The sequence below is a fragment of the Oncorhynchus nerka genome, unplaced genomic scaffold (genome assembly GCF_034236695.1).
Source record: "Oncorhynchus nerka isolate Pitt River unplaced genomic scaffold, Oner_Uvic_2.0 unplaced_scaffold_4195, whole genome shotgun sequence".
Lineage (NCBI taxonomy): Eukaryota > Metazoa > Chordata > Actinopteri > Salmoniformes > Salmonidae > Oncorhynchus > Oncorhynchus nerka.
The window spans coordinates 177-11202 of NW_027037100.1; the positions used below are offsets into that span (position 1 = coordinate 177).

At 44.9% G+C, this 11026-nt stretch overlaps 1 pseudogene; it reads right to left on the reverse strand.

The window, feature by feature from the left end:
- Positions 1–330: 330 nt before the first annotated feature.
- LOC115126225 (2-acylglycerol O-acyltransferase 1-like) lies at positions 331–4704 on the reverse strand (annotated as a pseudogene).
- Positions 4705–11026: the final 6322 nt, after the last annotated feature.

Sequence of the window (11026 nt, forward strand, 5' to 3'; positions counted from 1 at the left end):
CCCTGTGACTGAGAAAATACACACACAACACACACACACTACACACACACACACACACACACACACACTAACCACTCAGCCTTTTCTCCACACATGATGTCGTCCCTGAAGTGGGATATCAGGGTCAGAGGTTAGGGGTTAGAGTTCAGGGTTACTAACCTACACACATGATGTAGTCCCTGAAGATCAGGATCAGTCATCAGAGGTTATGGGTTAGAGGTCAGAGTTACTAACCTCCAAACATGATCTAGTACCTAAAGAAGGGTACTAGGGTCAGGGGTTAGAGGTTAGGGTACTAACCTCCACACATGATGTAGTCCCTGAAGGGTACTAACCTCCACACATGATGTAGTCCCTGAAGAAGGGTACTCTGAACCAGAATGGCAGCATCAGGAGGTAGGGGGTCAAGCCCGAGGAACAGCGAGAGAACTCCTGACGCTCCGTACAGAAGTTCCCAAACCCCCGCCACTAGAACACCATGGGGGTGGAACCCAAAGATGTAGTTAGAACCAGGGTCCAGATCCACCATCTTTATGAGCTGGGGAGGGGGGGAACAGGTACTGTAGTTAGAACCAGGGTCCAGATCCACCATCTTTATGAGCTGGGGGGGGGGAACAGGTACTGTGAGTTAGAACCAGGGTCCAGATCCACCATCTTTATGAGCTGGGGAGGGGGAACAGGTACTGTAGTTAGAACCAGGGTCCAGATCCAGCATCTTTATGAGCTGGGGAGGGGGGGAACAGGTAAGAACCAGGGTTGAAGGCTCACTCACTACATATACAGTTCAGTTGAAGTCGGAAGTTATATAAAATATATATACATTTGTAATGTCTTTATTATTTTGGAACTTTGTGAGTGTAATGTTTACTGTCCATTTTAATTGTTTATTTCACTTTTGTTTATCTCCTTCACTTGCTTTGGCAATGTTAACATATGTTTCCCATGCCAATAAAGCCCATTGAATTTAATTAATTTAATATTGAGCGATAGATAGGTAGCTAGAGAGAGGGATAGATAGAGAGTGCTTTGGCAAAGTGGGTGGGGTTATATCCTGCCTGTTTGGCCCTGTCCGGGGTATCGTCGGACGGGGCCACAGTGTCTCCTGACCCCTCCTGTATCAACCTCCAGTATTTATGCTGCAGTAGTTTGTGTCGTGGGGCTAGTGTCAGTTTGTTATATCTGGAGTACTTCTGTCTTATCCGGTGTCCTGTGTGAATTTAAGTATGCTCTCTCTAATTCTCTCTTTCTTTCTCTCTCTCGGAGGACCTGAGCCCTGGAACCATGCCTCAGGACTACCTGGCCTGACGACACCTTGCCAGTTCACCTGGCCGTGCTGCTGCTCCAGTTTCAACTGTTCTGCCTGCGGCTATGGAACCCTGACCTGTTCACCGGACGTGCTACCTGTCCCAGACCTGCTGTTTTCAACTCTCTAGAGACAGCAGGAGTGGTAGAGATACTCTCAATGATCAGCTATGAAAAGCCAACTGACATTTAGTCCTGAGGTGCTGACTTGTTGCACCCTCGACAACTACTGTGATTATTATCATTTGACCCTGCTGGTCATTTATGAACATTTCAACATATTGGCCATGTTCTGTTATAATCTCCACCCGGCACAGCCAGAAGAGGACTGGCCACCCCTCATAGCCTGGTTCCTCTCTAGGTTTCTTCCTAGGTTTCGGCCTATCTAGGGAGATTTTCCTAGCCACCGTGCTTCTATACCTGCATTGCTTGCTGTTTGGGGTTTTAGGCTGGGTTTCTGTACAGCACTTTGAGACATCAGCTGATGTAAGAAGGGCTTTAATATGAATACATTTGATTTGATTTGTGTGTATTGGTGTGTGTGTTTAAATTGGTGTGTGCAGTAGACCAGTAGGTTTCATTGATATTAATGGGAGCGTCGTACACAATGAAAGAGTTACGGCCCATGTAGGAAACCTGTTAGTGTTAGTTTAGAGTCTTACATTGAGAGGGAAGTAGTCTCTGAAGAGTTACGGCCCATGTAGGAAACCTGTTAGTGTTAGTTTAGAGTCTTACATTGAGAGGGAAGTAGTCTCTGAAGAGTTACGGCCCATGTAGGAAACCTGTTAGTGTTAGTTTAGAGTCTTACATTGAGAGGGAAGTAGTCTCTGAAGAGTTACGGCCCATGTAGGAAACCTGTTAGTGTTAGTTTAGAGTCTTACATTGAGAGGGAAGTAGTCTCTGAAGTGTTTCCAGACGCTCCAGTTCCGAAGCCACTCTGACCTCCGACCCCCACTGGTGGGTGTGTCCCTGTCCAGATACAGCCAACCAGCATACAGCGCAGCCAGAACCCACCAGTCAGAGACGCATAGCAACACATAGCCTGCTAGACAGCACTGGGCTGGGGGAGGGGGGAAGACATGTCACTGGTCAGTTACTCTCTGGGGGAGGGGGAAGACATGTCACTGGTCAGTTACTCTCTGGGGGAGGGGGAAGACATGTCACTGGTCAGTTACTCTCTGGGGGAGGGGGGAAGACATGTCACTGGTCAGTTACTCTCTGGGGGAGGGGGGGCATGTCACTGGTCAGTTACTCTCTGGGGAGGGGGACATGTCACTGGTCAGTTACTCTCTGGGGGAGGGGGGAGACATGTCACTGGTCAGTTACTCTCTGGGGAGGGGGAAGACATGTCACTGGTCAGTTACTCTCTGGGTGGGAGAGGGAAGACATGTCACTGGTCAGTTACTCTCTGGGGGAGGGGGAAGACATGTCACTGGTCAGTTACTCTCTGGGGGAGGGGGGAAGACATGTCACTGGTCAGTTACTCTCTGGGGAGGGGGAAGACATGTCACTGGTCAGTTACTCTCTGGGGGAGGGGAAGACATGTCACTGGTCAGTTACTCTCTGGGGGAGGGGGAAGACATGTCACTGGTCAGTTACTCTCTGGGGGAAGGGGAGTTGGCAGGAGGAGAATAATTTCACATGGTTGGTAAAGGAGAACATAGAGTAAATGTCTGCGTGCGCGCGCGTGTGTGTGTGTGTGTGAGCAGAGCCAAGTGGGCGAACGCCAGCCATGCACTCTCACCCACTACCCTCTACACACACAGTACGCCTGTCCCTTACTCCTACCAAGGTGACCCCAGCTGCACAGTTGAGACGTAGCAGAGACAGAGTCAGGGTAAGGGTTAGACGGTAAGGGTTAGATGGATCAGATCATTGTGAGGTCATGGAGTCCAGAGAGAGCCAATCAGAAAACACAGAAAGTCTAGAATCCTCTCTATAGAATCTGAACTCCCTCCAGCTGTTACAATGGATAGAAGAATGCTGCTAACTGCTTGGCTTTTCCACTGTCCCGTTTACACCAGCAGTCCTGTGCTCACAAACACACGTGACCACCCGCTTGACAACGTACTAACCAGCAGCGTCACCAAAAGGAACCTCTTCCATGGCGCTATTAGTGCCATGTCAAACTAGTGGAGCAGGTGTTCCTAGATGATCCAGAACCATATCACTCCGTTATACTATACAACCCTAACCACTGATCTAGGACCAGATCACACTACCCAAACCTGAACCATTAGACACTAACCTAGGACCAGTCTAATCCGTCATGGGGACAGACACTGAAACTGACATTAGACCAGACAATCAATAAAGATATTGATTAATTTGTGCAAGCCTTTGTGTTACCTACTTTTGCTGAGAAATAGTCTCTCTAGTCTAATCAGAGTTACTATTTACTCTATTTAGCAACAAACGGATTGATTTTCCCTTCAAATCAAATCAAATCAAAATGTTATTTGTCACATACACATGTTTAGCAGATGTTAATGTGAGTGTAGCGAAACATTACAGCAGCACCATCACACTAACGTCAGCGTAATGAACCCCTCTCTCTCACACACACACACACACACACACACACACACACACACACACACACACACATACAGACACACACACACACACACACACACACACACACACACACACACAGACACACACACACACACACACACACACACACACACACACACACACACACAGACACACACAGACACACACACACACACACACACACACACACACACACACACACACACACGCACACACACACACACACACACACACACACACACACACACACACACACACACAGACACACACAGACACACACACAGACACACACACACACACACACACACACACACACACACACACACACACACACACACACACGACACACACACACACACACACACACACACATACAGACACACACACACACACACTGAGTCACTCTCTAACACACACACACACACACACACACACACTGAGTCACTCTCTAACACACACACACAGAGAGCGAGAGAGAGGCTTACCTAGCGCCAGGAAAGAAAACCCACTGCAGCACAGCAGCTGTCTGGAGTCTCCTCCGCAGTGGGATGTTTAGCGGAGCGAACTGGATCTTCATCTCCTGCGTCTTACCGGCTACAAGGTTAGTCTGTCTGGTCCCCTTCTCTCTGTCTGTCTCTGTCTTTCTGTGTGTGTGTGTATGAGGAAACGCGTTGCTGTTTTGAGTGAAAGTTCCTAATTTGATGCAACTAAAAGTTCTGAAACTGAAGGGCTCGGGCAGCGCTGTGGAAGTTCTGTTATTCAGTTGTTGCTGGTCTCTAGTTCACCTTCCTAATGGAGTTAAACTCTGCAAACAAACTTGATGAAATAACAGAACAGCTTGCCTTGTGGACCCTCCTATCATGTCACCACCCTCCTCCTTGAATGGAACCACATCAACCTATCAAAGTAGAGGAGAGGTGGAAAGCATCAACCAATCAGAGGAGAGGTCGGGAGGACAGCATTTATTTGACTCCTGCTATAGTTACTTCAGACAGAATAATAATACAGTTTTTTCCAACTGCTTACACACAAAATCTTTTAATGTCACATGATTTTTGAAACCTCTCACTCAAAGTGCAAAACTACACACCAAATATCCAAAACCATAAGCTATTTCCCAGCCTTTGACTCAGTTGTCAATTGCATAAAACACTTTTTTCAAGACACTACACACAATTCTCTACCTTAAAACACAAAAATCTAACAGGAAGTGACTTGCTTTCCTTTTCCAAACACAACCAATCAAAATGCTACACTTATTCACCAGGTCACACACACATACTCATCACATGTGCAAACACTAATAGCTTAACTGATCACTAACCAATCACTGCTTTACTGTAGTATAGGCCTATAAATATGTCAAAGGTCAGATTACCTGTTTTGAACAATGGATGCCAACAATGGACAGAGAGCAAGAGGAGTGAGAGGAAGAGGAAGAAGAGGACAAGGGCAAAGAAGAGAAGGAAGGAGAGCCATCTCCGATGAGATTAGGGCAACACTTGTTGATCATGTGATCAACCACGGTTTGACCATGAGAGAGGCTGGACTGAGAGTCCAGCCCAACTTAAGTCGATTAACTAGGCTGTCATTGAAAATAAGAATTTGTTCTTAACTGACTTGCCTGGTAAAATAAATAAAAATAAGCCCCAACTCCCTTTGGTTATTGTTACAACCTCGGACAACATTTTTCCCGGGAAGCCCGATTCCCTATTCAACCCACTGGCCAAATCCCCTCACAATGATCTCAACCTGTGTTTCTAATACACAGTGAACATTAATACGGACTACACTCTTGGGTATGTTGTCATTACAATTTGTTCACGGGAACCTGGTCAAATTTATACTGAATCAGCATGAAGTCAATTCTATAACCCCTTTTTGGAGCTAACTAGTCAACTTAAGTTGATTTACAGTGGCGTCCATAATTCGACCCTTCAGAAATGAGAACAGGTATGCAATTATCTAATGACTATTTTAGCATTACAGTAATGTACTGTAAAATACGTATGACTTCATAATATTACAGTAATGTACTGTAAAATACGTATGACTTCATAGTATTACAGTAATGTACTGTAAAATATGTATGACTTCATAGTATTACAGTAATGTACTGTAAAATACGTATGACTTCATAGTATTACATAAACATTTGTAACTCTAAGCCATCCATTTACTGCACTGCTTTGAATGAATGAGGTTGGTAACTCTAAGCCATCCATTTACTGCACTGCTTTGAATGAATGAGGTTGGTAACTCTAAGCCATCCATTTACTGCACTGCTTTGAATGAATGAGGTTGGTAACTCTGAGCCATCCATTTACTGCACTGCATTGAATGAATGAGGTTGGTAACTCTAAGCCATCCATTTACTGCACTGCTTTGAATGAATGAGGTTGGTAACTCTAAGCCATCCATTTACTGCACTGCATTGAATGAATGAGGTTGGTAACTCTAAGCCATCCATTTACTGCACTGCTTTGAATGAATGAGGTTGGTAACTCTAAGCCATCCATTTACTGCACTGCTTTGAATGAATGAGGTTGGTAACTCTAAGCCATCCATTTACTGCACTGCTTTGAATGAATGAGGTTGGTAACTCTAAGCCATCCATTTACTGCACTGCTTTGAATGAATGAGGTTGGTAACTCTAAGCCATCCATTTACTGCACTGCTTTGAATGAATGAGGTTGGTAACTCTAAGCCATCCATTTACTGCACTGCATTGAATGAATGAGGTTGGTAACTCTAAGCCATCCATTTACTGCACTGCATTGAATGAATGAGGTTGGTTATCAGGCTGTACTACATTTTTTGTATATTGTTTTCAGTTCCTATGCTGAACACATGTTTGAATTCTGTACAGAGTGGAAAGGCAAAGACATCATGGAGGACGAGGACGCTTGTTTACAGATGTACAAGAGACTGCAATTATATAAATATGGTTTTGGCCAACAATGCAATTAGGATTGGAGAGATAAGAGAGCATATCTTGAATAATGACACCATATTTAACAACATCAATGCTGTAAGCCTGTCGACCACACAACGCAGCCTCCAACGGCACCGAGTAACGATGAAACAACTTTACTGTCGACCACACAACGCAGCCTCCAACGGCCCCGAGTGACGATGAAACAACTTTACTGTCGACCATACAACACATCCTCCAACGACACCGAGTGGCGATGAAACAACTTTACTGTCGACCACACAACGCAGCCTCCAATGGCACCGAGTGACGATGAAACAACTTTACTGTCGACCACACAACGCATCCTCCAACGGCACCGAGTGACGATGAAACAACTTTACTGTCGACCACACAACGCAGCCTCCAACGGCACCGAGTGACGATGAAACAACTTTACTGTCGACCACACAACGCATCCTCCAACGGCACCGAGTGACGATGAAACAACTTTACTGTCGACCATACAACACATCCTCCAACGACACCGAGTGACGATGAAACAACTACTGTCGACCATACAACACATCCTCAACGACACAGTGAAAAGCAACACAGATGCCATTTGAAGAAACTCTGACAGTCAAGAATATGCAGCATGACTTTGTAGAGAATTTAATAATATGCAACACCAGTACTTCAGACCATATTTACTCATCTGTATATCCTTTGTCTGTTACAGAGAATATTGGAGCTGGATGCCCATGTAATTCACCATGAATTTATTTATGTGGATGAGGTTGGTTTCAACCTCACCAAACCAGGCACCGCGGAAGAAATGTATAATAGGACCAGAGGGCCTTTACCAATGTCCCTGGACAGCGTGGGGGTAATATAACTATGTGTTGTCCCTGGACAGAGTGGGGTAATATAACTATGTGTTGTCCCTGGACAGCATGGGGGTAATATAACTATGTGTGTTGTCCCTGGACAGCGTGGGGGTAATATAACTATGGACAGCATGGGGGTAATATAATTCATGTGTTGTCCCTGGACAGCGTAAGTAATATAACTATGTGTTGTCCCTGGACAGCATGGGGTAATATAACTATGGACAGCGTGGGGGTATTATAACTATGTGTTGTCCCTGGACAGCATGGGGTAATATAACTATGTGTTGTCCCTGGACAGCATGGGGTATCCTAATTCATGTGTTGTCCCTGGACAGCATGGGGGTAATATAACTATGTGTTGTCCCTGGACAGCGTGGGGTAATATAACTATGGTGTTGTCCCTGGACAGCATGGGGGTAATATAACTATTTGTGTTGTCCCTGGACAGCGTGAAGGGTAATATAACTATGTGTTGTCCCTGGACAGCGTGGGGGTAATAAAACTATGTGATGTCCCTGGACAGCATGGGGTAATATAACTATGGACAGCATGGGGGTAATATAACTATGGACAGCATGGGGGTAATATAACTATGGACAGCATGGGGGTAATATAACTATGTGTTGTCCCTGGACAGCGTGAGGGTAATATAACTATGGACAACATGGGGGTAATATAACTATGGTCCAGACCATGGGGGTAATATAACTATGTGTTGTCCTGGACAGCGTGGGGAGTAATATGGCTATGTTGTCCCTAGTTAGCGTGGGAGTATTATCTCATTTTTATGGACATATGGTGTCTCTTATGGACAGCATGGGGTAATATAACTATGGACATGGGAAGTATTATGTAATATGGACGGTATGGGAGGTAATATAACTATGGACAACATGGGGTAACCAACTATATGGACAGCATGAGGTAATATAACTATGTGTTGTCCCTGGACAGCATGGGGGGGTAATATAACTATAATGGCATGGGAGTAATAACTTTATGTGTTGTCTCCCTATGGACAGCATGGGGTAATATAACTATGGACAGCATGGGGTAATATAACTATGGACAGCGTGGGGTAATATAACTATGGACAGTGTTATAACTGTGGACAGCATGGGGTAATATAATCCATGGACAGCGTGGGGGTAATATACTATGGATAGCATATGGGGGTAATATAACTATGGACTGGACAGCGTGGGGGTAATATAACTATGCATGGGGGTAATATAACTATGTGTTGTCCCTGGACAGCGTGGGGTAATATAACTATGTGTTGTCCCTGGACAGCATGGGGTAATATAACTATGTGTTGTCCCTGGACAGCGTGGGGGTAATATAACTATGGACAGCATGGGGGTAATATAACTATGGACAACATGGGGGTAATATAACTATGGACAGCATGGGGTAATATAACTATGGACAGCGTGGGGGTAATATAACTATGGACAGCATGGGGGTAATATAACTATGGACAGCATGGGGGTAATATAACTATGTTGTTGTCCCTGGACAGCATGGGGGTAATATAACTATGGACAGCATGGGGGTAATATAACTATGGACAGCATGGGGTAATATAACTATGTGTTGTCCCTGGACAGCGTGGGGGTAATATAACTATGTGTTGTCCCTGGACAGCATGGGGGTAATATAATGTGTTGTCCATGGACAGCATGGGGTAATATAACTATGTGTTTGTCCCTGGACAGCGTGGGGGTAATATAACTGTCCCTGGACAGCATGGGGTAAATATAACTATGGACAGCATGGGGGTAATATAACTATGGACAGCATGGGGGTATATAACTATGGACAGCATGGGGTAATATAACTATATGGACAGCATGGGGTAATATAACTATGGACAGCATGGGGGTAATATAACTATGGACAGCATGGGGTAATATAACTATGGACAGCATGGGGGTAATATAACTATGGACAGCATGGGGGTAATATAACTATGTTTGTCCTGGACAGCGTGGGGTAATATAAGTATGGACAGCATGGGGGTAATATAACTATGGACAGCATGGGGTAATATAACTATGGACAGCATGGGGTAATATAACTATGGACAGCATGGGGGGGCATGGGGGTAATATAACTATGGACAGCATGGGGGTAATATAACTGTGGACAGCATGGGGGTAATATAACTATGGACAGCGTGGGGGTAATATAACTATGTGTGGTCCCTGGACAGCATGGGGGTAATATAACTATGTGTTGTCCCTGGACAGCATGGGGGTAATATAACTATGTTGTCCCTGGACAGCATGGGGTAATATAACTATGTGTTATTCCCTGGACAGCGTGGGGGTAATATAACTATGGACAGCATGGGGGTAATATAACTATGGACAGCATGGGGGTAATATAACTATGGACAGCATGGGGGTAATATAACTATGGACAGCATGGGGGTAATATAACTATGGACAGCGTGGGGTAATATAACTATGGACAGCATGGGGTAATATAACTATGGACAGCATGGGGGGTAATATAACTATGGACAGCATGGGGTAATATAACTATGGACAGGCATGGGGTAATATAACTATGGACAGCGTGGGGGTAATATAACTATGTGTTGTCCCTGGACAGCGTGGGAGTAATATAACTATGTGTTGTCCCTGGACAGCGTGGGGGTAATATAACTATGGACAGCATGGGGTAATATAACTATGTGTTGTCCCTGGACAGCGTGGGGGTAATATAACTATGTATTTGTCCCTGGACAGCATGTAATATAACTATGTGTTGTCCCTGGACAGCGTGGGGGTATATAACTATGTTTGTCCCTGGACAGCATGGGGGTAATATAACTATGTGTTGTCCCTGGACAGCATGGGGGTAATATAACTATGTGTTGTCCCTGGACAGCATGGGGGTAATATAACTATGTGTTGCCCTGGACAGCGTGGGGTAATATAACTATGTGTTGTCCCTGGACAGCGTGGGGGTAATATAACTATGGACAGCATGGGGTAAAATAACTGGACAGCATATAATCTAACTATGGACAGCATGGGGTAATATAACCCTGGCATGGGGTAATATAACTATGGACAGCATGGGGTAATATAACTATGGACAGCATGGGTAATATGACTATGGACAGCATGGGGTAATATAACTATGGACAGCGTGGGGTAATATAACTATGGACAGCGTGGGGGTAATATAACTATGGACAGCATGGGGGTAATATAACTATGTGTTGTCCCTGGACAGCGTGGGGGGGTAATATAACTATGTGGTCCCTGGACAGCTATGGACATGGGGGTAATATAACTATAAGACAACATGGACTAGCATGGGGGTAATATAACTATGGACAGCATGA